Genomic DNA, 23,660 nt, shown 5'->3' on the forward strand with positions numbered 1-23,660 from the left:
TAAGGCTGCAATTTAAGGTAGATTTAATAGGGCTAAGGGAGTTATTGCTTGGAATAGTGATTGGGATTGGTGTGCCCATTGACATACACAATCAACAATTTTCAGCTAATGAAGGACTGGAATAATTAAGCATGCTATGAGTAGCCTCTAAATATTAGCAGTATGTACATCCAAATCTGTCTGTTTAGGCTTGGGAGGGCTAATGAATGGTAATTAATTTTAGGATATAATTTTCTTTTTAATTTTATTAACCTTTTATGAACTTTGGCATCTCTGATAACATCATTTGGGCCTCCTCCATCCGAACTGTGAATTGGTGCATGCTTGGGCCAATGGCTGTATTGTCCTGCAACTCCCAAACAGGAGGCCTGGGTATATTTTTAGTGGAACCCAACACTTGAGGGTTATTACTTCAGTCGCCACCTGCTACAGCATTTTTGTTTGTTTTAAAACAACAATGAAATAATAATTATTTTTAGAAACACATTCCTGTACTTTATCATAGCAGGAGGAATGCATCTGGGTTACATAACATAGTTACATGAAGGAGGACATGGTCCCAGTTTGCCTTTTAGGGGGGAATGGTCTTAGGCTTATCAGCACACTGCCATTCTGGTTGCTGAAATCTTCCCACACTACTGCTTATGAGTGGCAAATAAGCATCAAAAGCACCACAGTCTACATGTTGAAGGTATTTAGTGGGAATAATACTAATCCATCTCCTATGGCAATTACAGTGGTTACCAAAAAGGGAATGTAGGAGGGCTTTTTTATCTAGTAGAGGTCCGAATCCTCCGATGACTGATGACAGTAGCAACAGCAAGACTGACATTTGTAGGATCCACAGCATTTTTGATGATTTTCTAGAATAGAAGAAAGGGTTTTTGTTCTCAGGGAGCTAGCGTTCCCTGGAAAGTGAGTTATCAATATGCTTTACAAGTCCTTCTGGGAGCCAACGAGCCATGCCTTCTTTACTATCAAATATACAGACTGATCCTCTTCCCCAGATTAACACTGGGTCAGGGCCCTTCCATTGGGAGGACAGAGGATCCTTCCACATGACAGTGGCATAATTATTAATGGTTTGGGGGTGCCAAAGGCAATCAGCTGCAGATCTTTCATTAATGTCCAGTGTTAAAAAATTAATAACAAACAGAGCATGATGAAGAATATTTTTGGAGTTCCTTTTGTGGAATAAAAGGTTTGGTTTTTAACTTTTGAAAAGTATTTTTAAGGGTTTGATGAGTTCGTTCAACAATTCCTTGACCTTGAGGATTATAGGGAATACCAGCGATGTCTTTTATTTGCATCTGGTGGCAGAAATGTTGAAAATTTTTGCCAGTATATCCGGGGCATTATCAATCTTAATAATCTTAGGCTTTCCCATAACTGCCATGCAATTAAGTACATGGGCGATAACATTCTTGGAGGCCTCGCCAGAATGTGGTGTGGCAAAAATAAATCCACTAAGGGTATCAACAGTAACATGAAGACATTTAAGAGTACCAAAAAATGTAACATGAGTGATATCCATTTGCCAGAATTCATTAGGAACCAATCCTCGGGGATTGACACCTAAATGGGGTGTTGGCAACAGGGTAACACAATTTTGGCATTGTTTGACAATTTGCCGTGCCTGCTCTCTGGAGATTTTAAAAAGAAGACGAAGAGTCTGGGCATTAAGGTGATATAGCAAATGAACTTCTCTGGCTTGGGCTATTGGATCATCTTCAGCTAAAAGTGCCAATTGGATAGCTCGGTCTATTGTTTCATTGCCTTTTGTAAAAGGTCCAGGGAGGCCAGAATGGGCACGGATGTGGCCTATAAAGAAAGAGCAACTTCTAGTGTGAATATATTGTTGAATTAAGAATAATAAGGGAGCAGCATTTGTAGTGGCTTAATAAAAGACACTGTTTCAAGCAAAGGCATAGAATGAGGAGTATAAGAGCTATCAGTGTACAGATTAAAAGAGGAAGTAGGTAACTGAGCAAAAACTTGTAAAACTGCAAGCAATTCAACCAACTGGGCAAAACAATAGGTGGATTTTAAGGAAGTAATTTTGCCATTAATAGAAAAGGCAGCTTGCCCATTGAAGGAGCCATCTGTGAACACAAGGGAGGCATTAGGAAGGGGCTTTTGGGAGGTCTGTACAGGGAAGGTAATGGGTTGATATCGCAAAAATTGAAGAAGTTTATCAGCAGGATAATGATTATCAAAGGTGCCTAAAAAGGAAATGCATGAAACAGCCCAATTATCATCATTTTGAATTAACCATTGAATCTGAGAGGGGGTATATGGTAAAATTATTTTATCTGGTTCTTTGCCAAATATTTTTCTGCTTTGTTCCCTTCCTATTTTAATTAGCTCCATCACCCTTGTAGGTAGGGTGTAAGGACCTTAATTGGTGCAGCAGGCAGGTGTAACCAATAAAGGGGTCCTCTCTGCCAAAAGGCTCCAGTGGGTGTGAAACTAGAGGTCATAATTAACAAAGGTAATTTGCTGGTTGGAAATGGCTGCCTCTACTTTGGAGAGAGCTTCTCAAGTAGGAGCATTCAAAGAGCATTTAGAAAGGGGGTCGGAATCTCCTCTAAGAATGTCAAACAAGGGTTTAAGCTCTCCAATTGTCAGTTTAAGATAGGGGCAGAGCCAGTTGATGTCACCTAAGAGTTTTTGGAAATCCTTTAAGGTTTTAAGATGATCGGTCCTAAGTTGAATTTTTGGGACAATATTTTATTAGTAAAAATCTCAAAGCCTAAAAATAGATATGGAGGTTTTAACTGAATCTTATCTGGTGCAATTTGCAGACCTGCACTGGTAAGAGCATTTGATAATTGCTAAGAAAAATGAAGAAAGGTAATCAGCATCTGGTCCAAGAAGAATATCATCCATATAATGAATTATATATAGAGAGGGATCCTTTAATCTGAATGGATCTATAATTTGAGTGACAAATATTTGACATAATGTAGGGCTATTGGCCATCCCCTGGGGCAAAAATTTCCACTGAAACCTAGGCATAGGGCCTTTAAAATTTACTACTGGTAAACTAAAGGCAAGGTATTGGTGATCCTGTGGATGAAGAGGGATGGTGAAAAAGCAATCCTTTAGATCAATGGCAATTTTATAATATCCCTTAGGAATGGCAACCGGAGTAGGAAGGCCAGGTTGAAGGGCACCCACGGGAATCATGGCTTTATTAATTTCCCTAAGATCTTGAAGAAGTCTCTACATTCCTGATTTCCTTTTTATTACAAAAATGGATGTGTTCCAAGGGGAAGTCGTAGATTCAATGCGGCCTGCAGCAAGCTGTTCCTGTACTAACGCTGTGGCTGCAGCCAACTTTTCAATTGTTAGAGGCCACTGATCAACCCGCACAGGCTCTGTCCTTTTCCAATAAATCTTATCTGCATGGAGTACAGGCATGTCAATGGTCACTAAGAAAAATTTTTATAACCTATGCCAGCACGATCAGCCTTAGAATCGACCTGAATGGGCGACATAAGACCCTGAGAATTTTTTCCTTTGATTAAGCATCTGTTGAGTAATTAATTTATTGGGGCTTCACATAATGAGTCCCATCTGAGAAAGAATGTCTCTGCCCCATAACTTACCTGGAAGGCCGATGACCACATAAGGCTGCACCGTGCCTTGGTTTCCTACCTCGTCTTCCCACAGAATAATTTTAGAACTGAAGAGGGTTAGAAGTTTGTCCCAATTCCTTTTAGGTGAATCATAGAAGGGTTAAGGGGCCAGGATGAAGACCAATCCCTATTGGAAATAATAGTAGCATCTGCTCCTGTATCAACAATGCCCTAAAAAATCCTTCCATGTAACTTTAACTTTAATAAAGTCTCTTATGTGTAATTTCCTGTGCCCAATAGGTATCTGAGGAACAAAAATTATGTGTGCCTCTCTGGCGTTTGTGACTAGGGTTGTCAGCAATGAGAGGTAGCAAGGCCAATTGAGCAATCCTCTGACCAGAGAAAACAATTATAGGTCCTTGAGAAACAGTTGCCACTATTTTTATTTCCCCAGTAAAATCATTATCAATAATGCCTGGTGAAATATTAAGACCCTGGATACTGGGGCTTCCACGTCCCAAAATTAAGTCAAATGTGTTCGGGGAAAGAGGGCCAAAAATTCCAGTGGACAGGATCTGAGTCCTGGAATCAGGAGTTAATATTGATTGAGAGGTGGCACAGACATCCAGTCCTGCATTACCTGGCATTCCTCGCATGAGGGAGATGACATTAGATGAGCTGGAGATTGGGGGACACACCTGACAGCCCCAGGGTTCGATCCCATGGTTGCTCCCAAACACCCATAGGATGGGCCCCTCATCAAGTTTCCCTGTTTTGGGGTAATGGATTTACCTGATTATAAGTTTTTGATCGGCATTCCAAGGCCCAATGTTTCCCTCTTTTGCATCGGGTACAAAGGGGCGGGGTGGGGGGGAGGCCACTCTGTCTTAGGGGCTGTTCATTCTCTCAAAAAGTGGCCAAGCTGAGGACAAATTCGGGCGGAAGGTGGCAGCGGTTCAGGGTGAGACGTACTGAGCTCCTGCCAAGATTCATGTACTGGCAGTGCAGGAGACAGTCCGCTAACAGAAATTGATCCTAAGTAAGCTTAAGACCACAGAGAACTCAGGCAGAGAGGAAAAAAGGGAAGAATACCAGCTCAAAAAGAGAGACTGCAGACAGAGCCACACAGAGCCTGAGCAAGCCCAGTGCCAACAACTGGCCGTGCACGGACCTGCCAGCTTCACAGAACCGGAGAATACAGCAATTTGTGAGTACCTCCGAGAAGTTTCCACTTCTGTTCAGGGAAGGGCATTGGGTGGGAGCCCCTCCCCCTCCAGCTGAGAGCAGCGCCATCTTAACTGCTAGCAACGACTCAGGCAAAGCAATTGGAGCGTGAGAGGTGATGCTGACAGCTCCATCTTTCTAACTGGCAAAGGATTTCCCAGAGATCCTTTAGCCTGAAATCCAGCCCTAATGCTGCTGAAGTCCATCCCCTGCGCCTACCACAGACCTGGTAAACGAAGCCGCCCTCGGATCTTTCAGCTTTGTTTTACCAAACAAGCAATCTCAACCGAAAAACCGCAAAGCCAAATCACAAGAGAAAAAGACTTTGTGAAGTGTTTAGATGCCGAATTTAGTGGAGACACAAGTTTCCTATCCTGCCACCCCCCCAAAAAAAACTGAATAATACCCTTTTTTAATTTTTTTTCTTTTACCCCATTTCATTTGCATTTTCAAATGTTCTTATTTTTCTCTTTGCCATTTAACCTACACCATTTTTTCTAATGTTATGATTCATTACTTTTTTTTTCTCCTCTCTTTTCCTGCAATCCTGCTGTCACTGTGGTCATTCCTAGAAACACAGTGACAGCTCTGGGTACAGTCTGAATAAAATGATATCCATATTGATACAGTGACCTGTTTTTTTATACTCCTGGTTCTCAACCCTAGTATCTCTTGGGTAAGAACTCAGAACAGTGAGGAATCTCCCCCCACTTTTTCTTTTTTGTTTTTTTTTTTTTGTGTGTGTGTGTGTTCTGTTCTCTTTTGTTTGTTTCTGTTTTGTTTCCTGCCGGGGCCAACCGGCAGCAAACCAGGGTTCGCAGATTGGGGTTCCTGAAATAGGGGGCAAGGACTAGGAAAAATTAGAAGAGAGACAAACAGATGGGGTTCAGGAGGGCTACAGCCCAAATCAGGAGCCACAGCTTAAGAAGCCTGTCGCCCAAGACCGTAGCCCAGTTTATTTCCAGTTCTCAATCTTAAATACACATCTTTAAACTAGGGAACTGCCAGGGGCTACATTCGTACAAACAGTATCAAGTCTGAAATAGGTTGAATGAGAAGCTATCAAGTCCCAAACAGGTTAAATGAGAAGCTATTGACACAGCCCAAAATCATGATAAGAGCTTACTTCCTTGTGTACTCAATTGTGCGGGTCCAAGGTCACTGACCCCACAGTCAGTCCCCAACATCTCCCCCGTCTTTATTTTAAAAGAAACACAAGTGCAATTTTTTTACTCTTTTCTATACCCCTAATTTATCCTGTCACATTTTCCAAAAATGACTTTGGTCCCTTGGTCTGACGGGGATTGATGGGCGGAGATTCAACTTCTGTGACTTCTTCAAGCTGACTCAGGGGTGTTGTCTCTGTGCTTGACGAGGGACCTTAAGAAGCCTAGCCTGTTTTAACAAGGGGTTGCAAGGATTAGATATTAGGAACAATAATTTACTCCAAACTAGAGATCATATTTGACATTTAACAACTGCACAAACCATCTTTGGCTACAATAGTGTAGCTTACATAGCACCCATTTGCAAAGGCTTTTTCTTGATTGTCTGGGGAACTAAATTTCTGCAACCTTAAACAATGCTTTAGTTGTCAGATCCACAAACTTTCCTGAATTTGTGGCTGGAGTCAAATCAAACTTTACTCAGAACTTTAAACTACCACTATCACAGATGATTGACAAGTTCCTGCCCAGTTATGGAAGGCACGGGCATTAGTAAGGCATGCTTACAAACTATTCTATGACCTCCCGGCTCTGATTAATATTGAATGGCCAAGCACGAGTGACTCTAGGATCTGACACCATCTCTGCCATCCACGCAGAGGCTTTCTGCATCTGGATGCTTCGTTGTCCCAGTAGTGTCTCTCCACACAGGGATAAACATCCCATGGGCATTTCACTTGCTTGGTTGCTGGACTTGAACTCGGGGTCTGGGTACTGTCCCTCAGCTCTCCAGCTCAAGGCTAGCACTCTGCCACTTTGAGCTCCAAAGCAACTCTGCCTCAATTAGCACTCTGCTGCCAGATTAGACACCACAGTCTCACAGGGACTTTGCTTTGCCCGGGATTGGCTCAGAACTGCAGTTTTCAGATCAGTGAGTCCTACAAAAGGCCACGTTACTCCAATTAAAGCAACAAGGTGGTCAACACAGAAATAGTCTCTAAGCATGAGCTTACCTAGAACCTGGTAAAAGCCAAAGTTACATCTGAATAAGGATTGCTGTACTTCTCCATGGGCTAGCTGGAAGTTATTTTGGTAGTCCTGATTTTCCCTTTTTCTCTTTCTTAAAACATTTAAGACAACTTCACTTTCAAATATTATTCAGAAACCCAATTCTAATGTTCTTTAAAATGTTTACACTTTTTAAACTTAAACACTTAACATTTTAGTCTTCATTTGCATTTGAAAAACCTTTAAGGGCTCAAGGCACTCCCTTTTCTCCAGGTCTCCTTGGGCTCAAGGAACGCCCTTTGCCTTCAGGCCTCCTTTTAGAAGAGGCTTTTTTTTTTTCAGTTAAGATTGCTGCCTAGAACTCCCACAGTTTAAACCCAAATATGTTTTTCCTTAATGCAAGAACTACAAACATCATCAATGCACCAAAAATCTAAGTCTGAACTTAGTTTCCTCCTTTTTCTAAGATACATCCAATTGCAATCCAGTAACATGAAACCAAATCATACAGAGATAAACCTTTAAACATTCCTTTAAAATACTAATCACATTATCCACATTTTACCATTAGATTTCTAGTGTCAGTTTGCAAGAAAAGACAGACAGACAAAGTTTCTGACGTTAATGAACAATTTTACATTTAAATCTCTAATACATGTCTCCAAACTTTAACTTAAGGTAATAAATCCCAAATTCCCTAATACCTCTGTGCTAAACAGGATACAATGTTTACAATGTAAACAGCTATATGCCCTGCAATAAAATGCAGATTTCAGGATCTAGAAAAATATTTACCAGTTTTTCTTTAAGACAATGCAATAATCCTTTGAGACATAGTAAACATTCAAACCTAATATTTTTGTTGAAGTTTTAAGCTTAGATTTACCCAATTGTCTTTGTGTTTAAGTATAAATTTATCCATTGTTTTATACAGCATGCTGACAATTTAACCTTGAACATGTTCACTCACTCATTCACACACATTCATACTCAAAGATCATAAAGCGCGCAAAATTAATATCGGCCGTTCAATTTCCGGAAGTTTGTGTCAAGAGAGTTTTGCCAATTTTACTCTTACAGATGAGAACCAGGTTCAAAACAAAACTTTTTGCAAGGCAACTTAGCTGGAATTTATTTTTCTAGGGCTTGTTACAACTGCAGACATGGGGGAGCGGCCATGCTAGGCCCAGAAATGTTCAAAAAAATAACAAGGATGTGTGCTTGAGTATGCACAGAAAAACCATATGGATCCATACTTAGAAATGGCACCAATTTTAAAGACAAAACTGGACAAGAAAAAATATGTAACACGAACAAGACAGAGAAACGGAGACTTTTAAATAATCAGACATTGACATATAACAAGAAAATTGGGCTCAATCAGATACACTTAACACAAAAAACATGAGCTCAAATGAATGTTTTCACCAAACAGTTATTTTTAGATTTAGACATGTCTTGCTGGTGGGACTCTCAGGTATGCCTTGTTATTGACAAGAAACTTAGAAGGGGAGGGGGGGTCAAGGCGTCCCTTGACCACCCAGGCCTCTGTTTTAGGCCCACAGTGCACCTTTTCAAACAAACAAACAAAAATAAAATAAAATAAAATAAAACGCAGACATACAAGGGGGTCGGCCGACTTCTACTTACCTCTGGAGGCCTTTGCTTTTCACCTGGGCATCTTTTACAAAAAGGTTATTAAGAAGAGGGATGGTAAAGACAAAATAATGTCACATATTAAATTGTGTAGAGTCAATGAATATGTTAAAAGGTCCCTACATAATAGTAAAAGGAGGAGAAACACAGCTCATGTGAATGTGTGGAACAAGTGGATCAGTAGCAGTCCCGATTGACATGCACAAATAACTGAGGTCCTTCCCACGTCGCAGGATGCACCACTGGAGGGTTGGGGGTGTAGGCCCAGTGAGTCGCTGCTTGGATGGGCACTGTCACTCTCCACGATCCGAACGCAGCGTTCAGGCAGCCAGCGGGCGTCATTTTCTCCTTGTGAAAAAACACATACATGCCCTCGACCCCAGGTTAGAACAGGATCGGGTCCATGCCAAGCACCAGTTAGGGGATCCTTCCACTTTACTAAGGCAAAAGGACGCTGCGCTCTTTTTTCCCAGAATCGCTGAGCAGCAGATAAATTATTTGAATCCAAATTCAAAAAATTTAAAACAAATAAAGCATGATTAAGTATATTCACAGGGGTAGCGGGATATGACTCTCCTTTCTGTATTTTAGCAATTTGATGTTTTAATAATCCATTAGCTCTCTCCACAATGCCTTGACCTTGAGGATTGTAAGGAATGCCTGTAATATGAGTGATATTATAGGAATGGCAGAAGGATTGAAATGCTCGGCTTGCATAGCCAGGGCCATTATCTGTTTTTATTTGCGAGGGAATCCCCATCTCAGCAAAGCATCGAATGCAGTGAGAGATACAATGTTTAGTGGCTTCCCCAGCAAGGGGGGTGGCCAAGATAAAATTAGAATAAGTATCTACAGTAACATGGACATATTTTAATTGGCCAAATGATGGAACATGTGTGACATCCATCTGCCAAATGTGATTAGAAAGCAGTCCTCGTGGATTTATACCTAAATGGGGGGCTGGTGAAAAAGGGACACAGTTGGAGCAAGTCTTAACTATTTGACGTGCCGCTTCTCTAGATAATTTAAACTGTCGGCGCAAGGCTCGGCTGTTTTGATGATGGATGGCATGTGACTGCTTAGCAAGTTCAACCTGAGTTAAGTAAACTCTGGTGGCTGAGTCAGTAACTGCATTGCCCTCACTTAAAGGGCCAGGAAGATTAGTGTGAGCTCGAACAAAGCCAAAAAAACAGGGGTGGTTGCGAGAACAAAGCAAATTTTGTACTTGGCGAAATTGGGTCTGAATATTGGAGTTAGTAGTTCCAATAAAGGGAACAGTTTCTATGACTTGAAGAGCACGAATTACATATTGACTGTCTGAGTATAAGTTAAAGGGCTCGTCTTGTAACAGGACGAGTGCTTGAAAAACAGCCTCTAATTCCACCTCTTGGGCGGAGGAAAAACCCGTAACCCAAGATTGAGTTTTCCCATTAATGGTCAAAGCAGCCTTTCCATTAGAGGATCCATCTGTAAATACCAAAGCAGCAGAAGATAAAGGCGAGGCCTGTACTATGGAAGGAAATAGAAACGTATGACACGCAGCAAATTGGAGAAGTTTGTTAGACGGGTAGTGATGCAAAATTTTCCCCGTATAATTGGCCCAAGCAATGGCCCAAGGATCGCAATGGGCGAATAGCCAATCTTGTTGTTGTAAATTATATGGGACACAGATAAAATGAGGTTCCAGACCTAAATATTTACGGGAATCCACTCGGCACATGTGTATCAGATTAGCTACCAATTCGTAGTAGGGGGTCAGCACTTTGCCGGGTGTTGATGGTAGATAAAGCCATAAAAGTGGGCCATCCTGCCACAATACAGCAGTTGGGGAGTGAGAAGTAGCTAAAATATAAACTCCCCATGGTTTAGAATAGTCACAATAGGTCATTTGTTGCTGGGAAATTGCCTTTTCTACAATTTGGATGGCCCTCCTGGCGTCAGGATTTAATTCACGCAAGGATGTAGGGTTGGTATCTCCTTTTAAGAGATCAAAAAGGGGTTTTAACTCTCCTGTGGAGAGCTTTAGATAAGGCCGAAGCCAATTTATATCTCCTAAGAATTGCTGAAAATCATGAAGAGTTCTTAAGTGGGAAGTTTTTAATTGTATTTTTTGGCTTTTAAAATAGTGTGGGCCTAATATATGGCCTAGATATGTAAAAGGGGGGTGTTCCTGAACCTTTTCAGCTGCTATTATAAGGCCAAAGAGTCTCAGATCTTGCTTTAGTTGTCCAAAGGCTTGTCGTACGACGATAGGGTCAGAACAAGCCAACAAGATGTCATCCATATAATGAACAATATAAACAGAAGAAAATTTTTCACGAGTGGAAGAAATGGCTCTAGCTACAAAACTTTGACATAAAGTTGGGCTATTTGCCATGCCCTGTGGGAGCACAAGCCAGTGATATCGGTGCATGGGTTCTTTAAAATTAACAGAGGGGACGCTGAAGGCAAAGCGCTTACAGTCTTGAGGCGCCAGGGGTATAGTATAGAAACAATCCTTCAAATCTATAATAATCTTATAAGTATCCTTTGGGATTGCCATGGGTGAAGGCAAGCCAGGCTGTAGGGCCCCCATCAGTTCCATTGTGGCATTTATTTTTCTCAAATCCTGTAACAGCCTCCATTTACCTGACTTTTTCTTTATAACAAAAATTGGAGAATTCCATGGAGAGTTAGAAGGGGCCACATGCCCCAAGTCCAGCTGTTCCTGTACCAGCTGCTGTACTGCAATGATCTTTTCTAGTGAAAGAGGCCACTGTTCAACCCATACCGGTTGTTCAGAGAGCCAATTTATGGGATCAGCATGAGGGGGAGGGCAAACGACAGCTCCCGTCAAGGGATACCCTAATCCTTGTCTCGTAGGGTGAGACTGGGGTTGGAGTGGCTCTAGCTCCCCCTGTGCTGCTCGGCCTAGTCCCCTAAAGGGGAGGAGGCCTTGATCAAGTAACTGCTTAGTGACCGCAGCACTAGGACTAAACATATACACTCCCATTTTTTCCATGATATCACGACCCCATAAATTAATTGGCAGATGATCCAGGACAAATGGCTGAAAATGACCAGAGTGCCCTACCTCATCTCTCCAAACAAGGATCGCACTGCTCTGCTGTGGGTCAGTTGCTTGCCCAACCCCCTGTAGGGAAGTCATAGAGGTTGTCAGGGGCCATTGGGCTGGCCAATGCTTTTTAGATATCACAGACACATCTGCTCCAGTGTCTAATATTCCTTTAAAGGGCTTTTCTTGTATAAATATAGTCATCTCAGGCCTCTCTTGTTTTATGCTTTGTACCCAATAGATATCAGAAGATCTAAATCCTCTCTGTCCACATGGGGAATTAGCAGTCTCCCCGGGAGGTAAAGGCACAAGTATTAATTGTGCTAATTTTTGACCGGCTGGGATCGATACCACGTGTTTCGGGGCAGAGGCCATAACTTTGATTTCTCCAGTAAAATCCTGGTCAATTTTGCCAGGTGTAATCTGTATCCCTTTAAGGGCTGAGCTACTTCGCCCTAACAGCAATCCAGCCACTCCCGGGGGAAGGGGGCCGAAGACCCCCGTGGGGAGAGCTTGTGTCCCCATCTCTGGGGTCAATACTGAGCAGGTGGAGGAACAGAGGTCCAATCCTGCACTGCCTGGGGTGGCACGGAGGAGGCTGGAGACTGATCTTGGGGGGTTGTTAGAAGATGCACTTGTGGCCGAGAAGAGGGAGGGACTGCCCCATGGTTTTGCGGGGCCAGGGGCTGGCCCCCTCTCCAGTTTCCCGAAAGCGGGCGGCCATTGCGATCTGTTCTTGACCTGCAATCTTTAGCCCAGTGCTTCCCTTTACCACAGCGTGGACATGTGCCAGGTGATTTTTCTCTCTTTTGCCTGGCCTGGCGTGGGCATTGCGTCATCCAATGTCCTATTTGTCCACAAGAAAAGCAACGCCCTGGGGGTCTAGCATCCCGAGAATGCCGCTGACCTCTATATTTTAGAGACTCAGTAACAGTCTTTCCTTGAGGAGCGGCGGCTAAAGTAAGGCCTTGTACATGGGAGGGTCCAATATCAGCACACAGTGAAATAAAGTCCGTGATTCCTCCCTTATTCCTATGGGGTCTGATAGCCGCCTGACAGGCGGCGTTGGCATTTTCATAGGCTATGTGTCTAACTATACTCTCCCTTGCATTCTCATCTTGTACTAGGCAGTCTGCAGTCTCCATTAATCGAGACAAAAATTCTAGATAAGGTTCATTCGGTCCCTGTTTAACTTCTACTAGATTTTTTGTACGATTGGAATTGCGTAACTTTTTCCAAGCCTCTCTCGCCGCAGCATTTATTTGTAAATAGGCCTCCTTTGCATAACCCAATTGATCTTCGGTGTTTTTATAGGTTCCCTCTCCTAACAACTGATCAACAGTGTAAGGCAGGTTCTTAGACCTATTTGTTTCAATTTTAGCCCGACACTGTGCAGTGAACTCTGTCTCCCATAATAAGTACTCTCCTGCACTAAGGCATGCTCTGGCAAGCCGCTTCCAGTCATTTGGGCATGCAATACCAGCACACGCGGCCTCCAATATTACTTGAGTAAAAGGGGCAGTTGGCCCATATTGGGAGCAGGCATTTTTTAAATCCTGTAATAGTTTAACAGGAACAGGCTGATGGTATACTTGTTCATCATGATCAACTAAACTAAGGAAGCATCGAGGCCCTGAAATACCTTCCCTCTCTCTAGCAGCCTGAGTCAGGTTTAATTGCGATGCACTGTGCCTGGTTGTGGTGCCTGTTAAAAGGGACTTGTTGCTAGGGCCTTTAGGCTTGCCTAAAGGTTCAGAAAGGGATTGAGGCCGTAAGGCTGCAGCCGGAGGCGGTGGGTGTGAGGGGTAAGGTTTAGAATCAGACACCATGGTGGCCTGAGGGTCATATTTCTTTCCTACTTCTGGGGGGGCTCTCTGCTCTGTCCCCATTTTCGATAGAAGATGTAGCATTTCTTCTAACTTCTTCTCTATCGTAGCCACCCGGCCCTCCAATGACTCATCATAACTTTCCTCCTTGGTATTCAGACCTGAATTCTGATACTCAATATCTACTGGTTGTTGTTCCCTTTGCAAGATCTCACTTAGACTCTCTTGGGCTGCGGCATATGGCTCAGCCTCAGGTTCTTCAGAAGGGTCCTTTAACTCATAAAGTTCCCTTAATTCAAGATTAAGTTCAGCATTTTCATGTAGAGGATCTATGTATTCACTTACTAAACTCCATACAGTAGCAGCCTCTATTGGGGTCTTCTCGGGGCCATATACATCATAATAATCTAGAATTCTTTTTCCTATCCGCTGCCAGGCTTTTTGGAATTCCTCCTCTATAGACCTCGGGCATGCCTCCTCGACAAACTGTAGGAAGCTCTGAAGCACCCCTTTTTCCACCCGCGTTCCGTGGGCTTCAAATAGGCCTGTTAAGATTGGTAGAAATAACCCATGGCTATTAGCTTGACCCATAATTTTTACTCCTGACTATACACTCTCTTAAGATCTTCTCTTAATAGTCCTACGATGTGTTACTCACCACAGGGAGGGGTCCTTCACCTTCGTCCCAGATTTTCAGGGTCCCTGTTCAGGCGCCAGATGCCGGGGCCAACCGGCAGCAAACCAGGGTTCGCAGATTGGGGTTCCTGAAATAGGGGGCAAGGACTAGGAAAAATTAGAAGAGAGACAAACAGATGGGGTTCAGGAGGGCTACAGCCCAAATCAGGAGCCACAGCTTAAGAAGCCTGTCGCCCAAGACCGTAGCCCAGTTTATTTCCAGTTCTCAATCTTAAATACACATCTTTAAACTAGGGAACTGCCAGGGGCTACATTCGTACAAACAGTATCAAGTCTGAAATAGGTTGAATGAGAAGCTATCAAGTCCCAAACAGGTTAAATGAGAAGCTATTGACACAGCCCAAAATCATGATAAGAGCTTACTTCCTTGTGTACTCAATTGTGCGGGTCCAAGGTCACTGACTCCACAGTCAGTCCCCAACAGTTTCCTTTTTTGTCTTTTCCTTTTTAAAATTTGTATCATTGAAATCTCCTATATCAACCTCTCTCTTTTCTCTACATATTCTTCTTATTACTCTTCTTATTTGGATAAGTTTTATCAAAGTTCATCTAAACTTCCTACACAAATACTCTACCTGTCTCTCCCCTTAGGTCAGATATCCTTGCAGGATACCCTTTCTTCATTACTATAATATTTTTACACACCTGTATTATTCTTTTCCTACCTCCCTTGTCATCTTTCATATTATTTTTCTTTCTCTGGTCTTCTGTTGATCCTTCAACTCTTATAATGCATGGATGTACATTTGATGGTGTTGAGCAATTCTGTGTATCTAGGTGTTCAATTATACTCTAGGTCCAGAGGGACTTAAAAACAATAGAGATTGGATTGAGGGTCTTATTGTTTTGGCCATAATTTGCTCATCTGTGATTGTATTAGATTTGTATGAAAGTGTACAAAAAGAAAGAGAGAGTGTTATTACCAATCTAAAAGAGCTAATATCTATTGTCAGCCAACTAAAAAGGTCTAGGTTGGTTATATCTGAAAAATTATAATCTTGTTTAGTATTAATCTTGCTCCCATCTTCAAATGGGCAGAACAAGAAACTCAAGAAAAATATCAAATCAAGGAATAGAATCTCCCACCCAACATAAAAAGGCAATGGAGCAGTCAGTGGCAAATCTAGAGGAGAACCTTCCAAGTGCTATACAAATGCAATTGATAAACATCATTAATGAAAAATGTGAAACATAAAGAAAGAGATAAGGGAGGAAGCTCTAGCTAAACAAGAGGAAACCATAAACAAGGTGATATGTGAAAAAGGGAAAGCCATAAAGGAGGCCATAATAAAGGTTTTTCAAATAAAAATGGAAGAATTCATAGAATCCACAAACAAAATGATGACTGAACTCCAACAACTGTCCAAAGAGAATAAAGCTGCTGAGCTTACCACTCAAATGGAAATCAAGGAGCTAAAGAAATCCAAACATCATCTGAGACAAGAGATGCAAGGCATGAAAAATGAGCAATTAGAAGCAATGGACATGAAGAATAAAGTATATAGCTTTGATAGCAGGTTAGACAATGCAGAAGAGAGAATTTTCAGAGTTGAAGATAATTTAGTTGTTATAGAAAAAGAACAGAAAATGAGTCAACTCAAATCTAGGAAATATGAGAAAACACTACAGGAGGACCAAGATACAATTAGGAATCCTAATTTAAGGCTAATTGGTATTGAGGAGGGTCTGGAGAAAGAGGTCAATGGTACTGGAAATATACTTCAGGGAATCATCTCAGAGAACTTCCCAAATATTCAGAAGGGCAGGTCCATTCAGATACAAGAAGCTTTTAGAACCCCAAACAGACCTGGCCAGAAAAGGACATCCCAACACCACATTATAAACTGAACTGGATCAATAGAGGCCAAAGATAGGATCCTAAAAGCAGCCAGGGAGAAGAGAACAATCACCTATAAAGGCAAACCAATCAGAATAACCCCAGATTTCTCAGCAGAGACCATGCAAGCAAGAAGATATTGGAAGGATATATGCCATGCCCTGAAGTCAAATAACCACCAACCAAGAATACTGTACCCAGCTAAGCTCTCATTCATAACTGAGGGAACAATAAAAACATTCCATTCCAGGGAAAAGCTGCAACATTATGTAGCAACAAAACCAACATTACAGAAAATTCCCAAAGATGTTCTACACATAGAAAACCAACACAAATGTAATACAGAGAAAGACATGGTACCTAAAACTCATAACATGTAAGTACCACAAAAACTATCAAGACACAGGCCCTAATGAAAGCTTGTAAAAATGGCAGGAACTGATAAATATTTCTCAATCCTGACTCTCAGTATCAATGGACTTAACTCTCCAATTAAATGACATAGATTATATAGTTGGATCAAAAAACAAGATCCATCGTTCTGCTGTCTTCTAGAGACACATATTACCCCCCAAAAAAAACATCTTTTGAAAATGAGAGGTTGGAATAAACTCTATCAAGCTAATGGCCCCCATAAACAGGCAGGACTTGCCATCCTCATATCACATAAAATAGTCTTCAAATTAAAATTAGTAAGAAAAGACAAAGAAGTTTACTACATACTAATAAAGGGATCTTTCTTCCAGGAGGACATAACCAACCTAAATATCTACACATCCAATCCCGGAGCTCCGAACTTCATCAAGCAAACTTTACTTACACTGAAACCTTACATAGATCGAAACAGAGTGATTGTCGGTGACTTTAACACACCACTCTCACCTATGGACAGATCAACAAGGCAAAAACTCAACAGAGACCCCTTAGAATTGAACAATTAGATGGACTAACTAGATCTAACCGACATCTGCAGATTATTCCACCCAGCAACAACACAATATATGATTTTCTAAGCAGCACATGGAATATTTTCCAAAATAGACCACATTTTAGGCCATAAAACAAACCTGGACAGATTCAGAAACACTGAAATTACTCCCTGCACTCTCTCAGACCACAAGGGCATCAAATTGGAACTAAACACACATCTCCACCAACAAAAACCCTCTAACTCATGGAGATTGAACAACACATTGTTGAATCACCAAAGGGTCATTGAAGAGATCAGAACAGAAATCCAACAGTTTATGAAATTTAACAAAAAGGAGCATACTAAATATCAGCTCTTTTGGGACAAGCAAAGGCAGTTCTCAGAGGAAAATGTATAGCGCTGAGTATCTAAAACAACAAGTTGGAAAAATCACAAATCAACAGGAAAATGTCTCACCTTAAGCTCCTGGAAAAAGAGCAACAAACCAACCCTAATCCCACTAGAAGGAAGCAAATTATTAAAATCAAAGGAGAATTAAATGATTTGGAATCCAAAAAAAGATAGAATCAACAAAACAAGGAGTTGGTTCTTTGAAATAATTAACAAAATTGACAAACCCTTAGCAAATCTTACCAAAAAAAGGGAGCATACCGAAATAAACAAAGTCACAGATGAAAATGGTAATATCATGACAGAAATTACCAAGATCCAGAGTATCATGAGGGAATACTTCTCAAACCTTTACGCCAACAAATTTGAGAGTCTAGAAGAAATGGAAGAATTCCTAGCCATTATTAACATACCCACACTGAACCAAGAAGAACTAACCCAACTCAACAGGCCTATTTCAAGCACTGAAATAGAAATGGCAATAAGAGACCTTCCATCTAAGAAAAGCCCAGGGCCAGATGGCTTCACAGCTGAATACTCTAAGGTCTTCAAATAGAGATCACACCAATACTCCTCAAGCTCTTCAACAAAATTGAAAATGAAGGTTCTTTACCAAACTCATTCTATGAAGCCAGTATGACCCTCATCCCCAAACCAGACAGAGATTCATCAAAGAAAGAATTATAGACCTATTTCTTTGATGAACATCGATGCAAAACTTCTCAACAAAATACTGGCCAACCGTCTACAACAACTCATCCAAAAAATTATACCCTATGATCAAACTGGTTTCATCACAGGGAGGCAAAGCTGGTTCAACATACGCAAATCAATTAATATAATTCAACACATCAACAGGAGCAGGGACAAAAATCACATGATTGTCTCAATAGGCATTGACAAGATCCAACATCCCTTTATGCTAAAAGCTCTGGAGAATCTTGAAATCCATGGAACATTCCTCAATATAATAAAGGCTGTGTATGACAAACCCTCGGCTAGTATTATACTTAACGGCAAAAAGCTAAAGCCATTCCCTGTAAAATCAGGAATGAGACAATGATGCACACTCTCCCACTCCTCTTTAACATAGTATTATAATTCCTAGTCAGTGCAATAAAGCAAGAAGCAAGCATAAAGGGGATCCAAATAGGGAAAGAGGAAGTAAAACATTCCTTCTTTGCAGATGACATGATCCTGTATTTAAAGAATCATAAGACTCTACTCCCAAGCTCCTTGAGCTGATTCAAAATTTTGGAAGGGTAGCAGGGTATAAAATTAACCCTCAAAAAATCAACTGCCTTCCAATACACCAACAGTGAGAGGAATGAGGCAACAATCAGGAAAGCAACTCCTTTTTCAATAGCCTTAAATAAAATAAAGTACCTAGGAATTACCTTAACTAAGAATGTAAAGGACCTTTTTGATGTAAACTTTAAAATCCTGAAAAAGGAAATTAAAGCAGAACTGAGGAAATGGAAAAACCTCCCATGCCCCTGGATTGGAAGAATCAATATTGTGAAAATTACAACTTGCCAAGGACTATTTACAAATTCAACGCAATACCCATCAATATCCCAATGTCATTCTTTGAAAAAAAAGATATAGAAATAGAAGAGGCAATCCCAAATTTCATATGGAATAATAAAAGACCCTGTATACCAAAACACTTCTTAGCAGAAAGAACAGCGCAGGAAGAATTTCAATACCAAACTTAAGACTCTATTAAAGAGATATAATTATCAAAACAGCTTGGTACTGGCACAAGAACAGGCCTGAAGACCAATGGAATAGAAATGAAGACCCAGATATTAAACCACAGACCTATGGCCACCTAATCTTTGACAAGGGAGCCAAAAAAATAGAATGGATGAAAGACAGCCTCTTTAACAAGTGGTGCTTAGAGATCTGGGTAAGCATCTGCAGAAAACTAAATTTGGATCCTTCTTTGTCACCCTGCACTAGAATTTCCTCCAAATGGACCAAAGATCTCGAGATAAAATCCAACACACTGAAAAGTTTACAAGAAGGAATAGGAGATACACTAGGTCTTGGCACAGGTTGAAACTTTCTCAATAAGGATCAAGAAACACAACAAATCAGACAAATGCTAGATAAGTGGGCCTGCATTAAACTGCAGTGCTTCTGTATGGCAAAGGACATAGCTAGTAAATTAATTAGGGAGCCTACAGAATGGGAGAAGATCTTCACTAACTATACAACGGACAAAGGCCTTATATCTAAAATATATCAACAGCTCAAAACATTGAATCTATCCAAAACTAATCTCCAAAGTAACAGCAATCCCATTAAAAGGTAGGCCAAAGACTTAGAGAGTCTTCTCTGAAGAAGAAATAAAAATGGCCTATAGACACATGAAGAAAAGCTCGACATCTCTGGTCATAAAAGAAATGCAAATCAAAACAACTCCAAGATTCCACCTCACTCCAGTTAGAATTGCCAGAATCAAGAAAACTAGTAACAACGGATGCTGAAGGGAATGTACCCAGGAAGGGTCACTACTACACTGTTGGTGGGAGTGCAAACTCGTTCAACCACTATGGAAAGCAGTATGGCAGTTCCTCAGAAGACTAACCATACAGCTCCCCTATGACCCAGCAATTCCACTACTAGGCATTTATCCTATCATCCAGAAACAGGGCATACTAAATCCACTAGAACAATGATGTTCATTGCCTCACTATTTACCATAGCAAATATATGGAACCAAACGAGATGTTCCTCAGTTGATGAGTGGATCAACAAGATGTGGTATTTATACACAATGGAATTCTTTGTTGCTGTCAGAAAGAACGACATCGCCTAATTTCTAAGGAAATGGAAAGGCTTAGAAAAAATCATATTAAGTGAAGTAAGCCAGACTCAAAGGAACATAGTAGTCTCAAAATAACAAAAAACTGGGGCAGGGAGTTTGGCTTAGTGGTAGAGTGCTTTTCAAGCATACACAAAGACCCAGGTTCTTTCCTTGGTACCTCATAATGAAAAAAGCTGGAAGTGGTGCTCTGGCTCAAGTGGTTGAGCCTTGACAAATAGTCCAAGTACAGTGCTCAGACACTGAGTTAAAGCCCCATGACTGGCACAAAAAGGAACAAAAAATGAACTAAAATAAAGAAGATATAAGAAACAACCCAAAATTTTCAAAACTTGACGGGTGAGGTGGCTCACTTCTGTAATCCTAGCTAATCAGGAGTCTGAGATCTGAGGATTTCCATTCAAAGCCAGCCTGAGCACTAAAGACCAGGAGACCTTTTTCTACAATTACCCACCAGAAAACTGGAAGTGACATTAGCACTCAAGGGGTAAGGAGGTATCCTTGAGCTGGAGAGTTCAGGGACCATACCCAGGTCCAGAGTCCAAGCCCCACAACTGACAAAAGAAAAAATTGACAATGGTTCATATACAGAAATTCCCTTCTTGACTACTTGCTTGTTAAACATGTCATTTAAAATATGATGTGAAAATCAATGTTATAAATTGTTTAAAAAATATAAATAAATTGCTGGAGTGTTAGCCTGGTGGTAGAGTGCTTGCCTAACATGCATGAAGACCCGGGTTCGATTCCTCAGTACTACATACATAGAAAAAACCAGAAGTGGTGCTGGGGCTCAAGTGGTAGAACTCTAGCCTTGAGAAAGTCCAAGGACAGTGCTCAGCCTTGAGTTCAAGGCCCAGTACTGGCAAAAAAAATAAAAATAAAATTTATAGACATTTGGTGAATGTGAAGTGATACAACTTTAGTTTTTATTAGTATTTACATAGTGACTAATGGTAACATCTGAGAAAAATGTTGTGATTATAGCCAATTCATAAATCTTCACCAGGGCATATGTTGAATAACTATCTAGAGTTCAGTCAACTCATAAAGAAAAACAAAAACGATTCATTTCTATATCCCACTTGCTAAGGTCACTGTGGTTTGAAGTCAGCCTGAGTAAGAAAACCCATGAGACTGGCTTTAGTGTGAGTCTACCAGTGGTCGACTTAACTTGGTTGGTGTTTTGTTGCAGAGTAGAGCTCTACTGCTTTCTCCCTCTCAGTGGTTCATTGGAGATAGAGTCTCATGGACTTTCCTGTCCCTGACTGCTTTCAACCATGATCCTCAGATGTCAAGCCTCTGTATCATTTCCTTGTGTCTCCAGTGTCCTTTTATCTCCTATGAACCACCAAAGTAATAAAAAGGCCAGACTTCAGCTATGGTTCCCATAATGGAGGCTGCTCCCTTGAACTCCCTGTGAATGTTAAGGAAAAAGCATTTGTGAGGACAGTTACCAGGACATTAGTTCAATCCCCAGCACAGGAACAAAAACAACAATGAGCCAAGTGTAGAGATGAAAAATAACTACCCCCAGACCCAAAATTATTCCCCTTCAGTAAGCAGAATAAAAGAATAAAAAAAACCCTCTGATTCGAAAAATCTCCAAGGACCCATAGGCTGAATAAACAGGAACTTCTGGACCCCAGTCAGCCATTGTTTGCACAGGTGTCCTTAAACTCCAGGAACTAACCTATTTTGTGTCAAAATTAGACTGCATGAACAGCATTGCATAGCATTTATTTCCCAAGCCATAAAACTACTCTTTGACAGTTGAATGGGACCCAGCTGGGGTGAGAACTTCCCATCAGTTTCCTCTGGCCTGAGAAGCTCCTAATCCCTATCTTACATCACTCGACCACAGGATGGGTGTAAACCTGTGATTTTTTCCTTTAAAAAGACTGTGTAAACCCTGACTGTCAACTCCTCCCCCCACCTTACTGCCTTGGGGTGAGCATGCACAGAGTTCCTTACCTGGCTCATAACCCGCAATAAATTTTGCTTTCGCATTTTGGACGCCTCTATCTCAGTTTTCTTTGGGGACCCCGTCTCAGAGCACAACACCAAGCAGTGCAGAAGTGCTTCATGTGTGTAATTCTAGCTAGTCAGAAGGCTGAGATCTGAGGGATCTGGTTGAAATCTAGCCCAGGCCAGTAATGATGTATGAGTCACTTACACCAAATTATCCCTCAAAACGCAGAAGTTGCATTGTGAAGCAAAGTTGAAGAGTGTCTACTTTTGAGCAAAAGAATTTAGGAATACTGCCCCGATCATAAGTTCAAGCCCACATTGGGGTAAAGAACAAAGCCAGTAGTTGAACTGTGGCCCAAGTACCAGGCCTTCTTAATGTTGAGAGAAAAAAAGAAAAACACAAAAAAACAAAACATCTAAACTGAAAAAGAAAAGAGGGAGAGTGGTTAAACACAACAAGAAACTAGAGATCCTGAAATAATAAAACTGGAAAAACTACAAAAAATATATGTACAGAAATAGTGACCTAGATGAAAAGGAAGAGGAAAGTAGAGGAGAGCAGTTAAACACTTTTAAATCATGTCACACATCTGGAATCGTATCTGCTGAGGTTGCTGAGATCTGAGGAGTGTGGTTCAAAGCTATCCTGGGCAGGAAAGTCTAGGAGACCTGCTGAGTGGAAGTGGTTGGCTTGAACTTGTTTTGCTCATGGCTAGAGCTCTAGTACTTCCTATCTGTTGGCTCATTACAGATTAGAATCTCATGGACTTTCCTGCCCAGGCTGGCTTTGAACCACAATCCTCAGATCTCAGAACTTCTGTAATGCCCCCATGTTCACATAAGAGTCCTTCCCCTTAAACCACCAAAAAAAACAGATAAGAATGAAAGAGAGAGAGAAAGAAAGAAAGAAAGCAAAGATGGAAGGAGGGAAGGAAGGTGGTAGGGTGGGAGGAAAGGGGTTAGGGAGATAGAGGGAGTGAAGGAAGAAGGGAAATAAAGAGAGAGAAAAGAAAGAGAAAGAAAACAGAATGAAAGAAATGGAGGGAGGAGGAAAGGAAAGAAAAAGAGAAGGAAAGAAAGAAAGAAAGAAAGAAAGAAAGAAAGAAAGAAAGAAAGAAAGAAAGAAAGAAAGGAAGGAAGGAAGGAAGGAAGGAAGGAAGGAAGGAAGGAGAAGGGAGGGAGATGGGAGGGGGGAAGAGAAGGAAGGAGAGAAGAAAATGAACAGAGAAGAAAATAGAAAAAGAAGTAAAGAAAGAAAGAGACAAAGAGAAAATGTAAGCAAGCTGACAGGCAAGCAAGCAAGCAAACAAGAAAAGAACAAATAAAATAAAGTTGAACTTTTTGTGGTGTGAATCCTGCTAGCCTGAAGGGAAAAAAGCAAAGCAAAGACAACAACTTCAGGGAGACTGGCCAATCCATAATAAGTTAGAGAATCTGAATTTAAGCAACAACAACAATAAAAGCTGGGGGAGATGGCTTATGCCTG

The 23,660-nt window shown here is 41.2% G+C and overlaps 1 long non-coding RNA gene across 1 annotated transcript in view; it reads right to left on the reverse strand.

Moving 5' to 3' along the window:
- Positions 1-762: 762 nt before the first annotated feature.
- LOC150039764 (uncharacterized) overlaps positions 763-23,660 on the reverse strand; it is a 49,513-nt gene continuing 26,615 nt past the window's right edge. The window contains exon 3 of the long non-coding RNA XR_016534248.1: positions 763-863. This is a non-coding gene — a long non-coding RNA (uncharacterized LOC150039764). The remainder of the gene's footprint in view (positions 864-23,660) is intronic.

The sequence above is a fragment of the Megascapheus bottae genome, unplaced genomic scaffold (genome assembly GCF_031878675.1).
Source record: "Megascapheus bottae isolate mThoBot1 unplaced genomic scaffold, mThoBot2.hap1 HAP1_SCAFFOLD_45, whole genome shotgun sequence".
Lineage (NCBI taxonomy): Eukaryota > Metazoa > Chordata > Mammalia > Rodentia > Geomyidae > Megascapheus > Megascapheus bottae.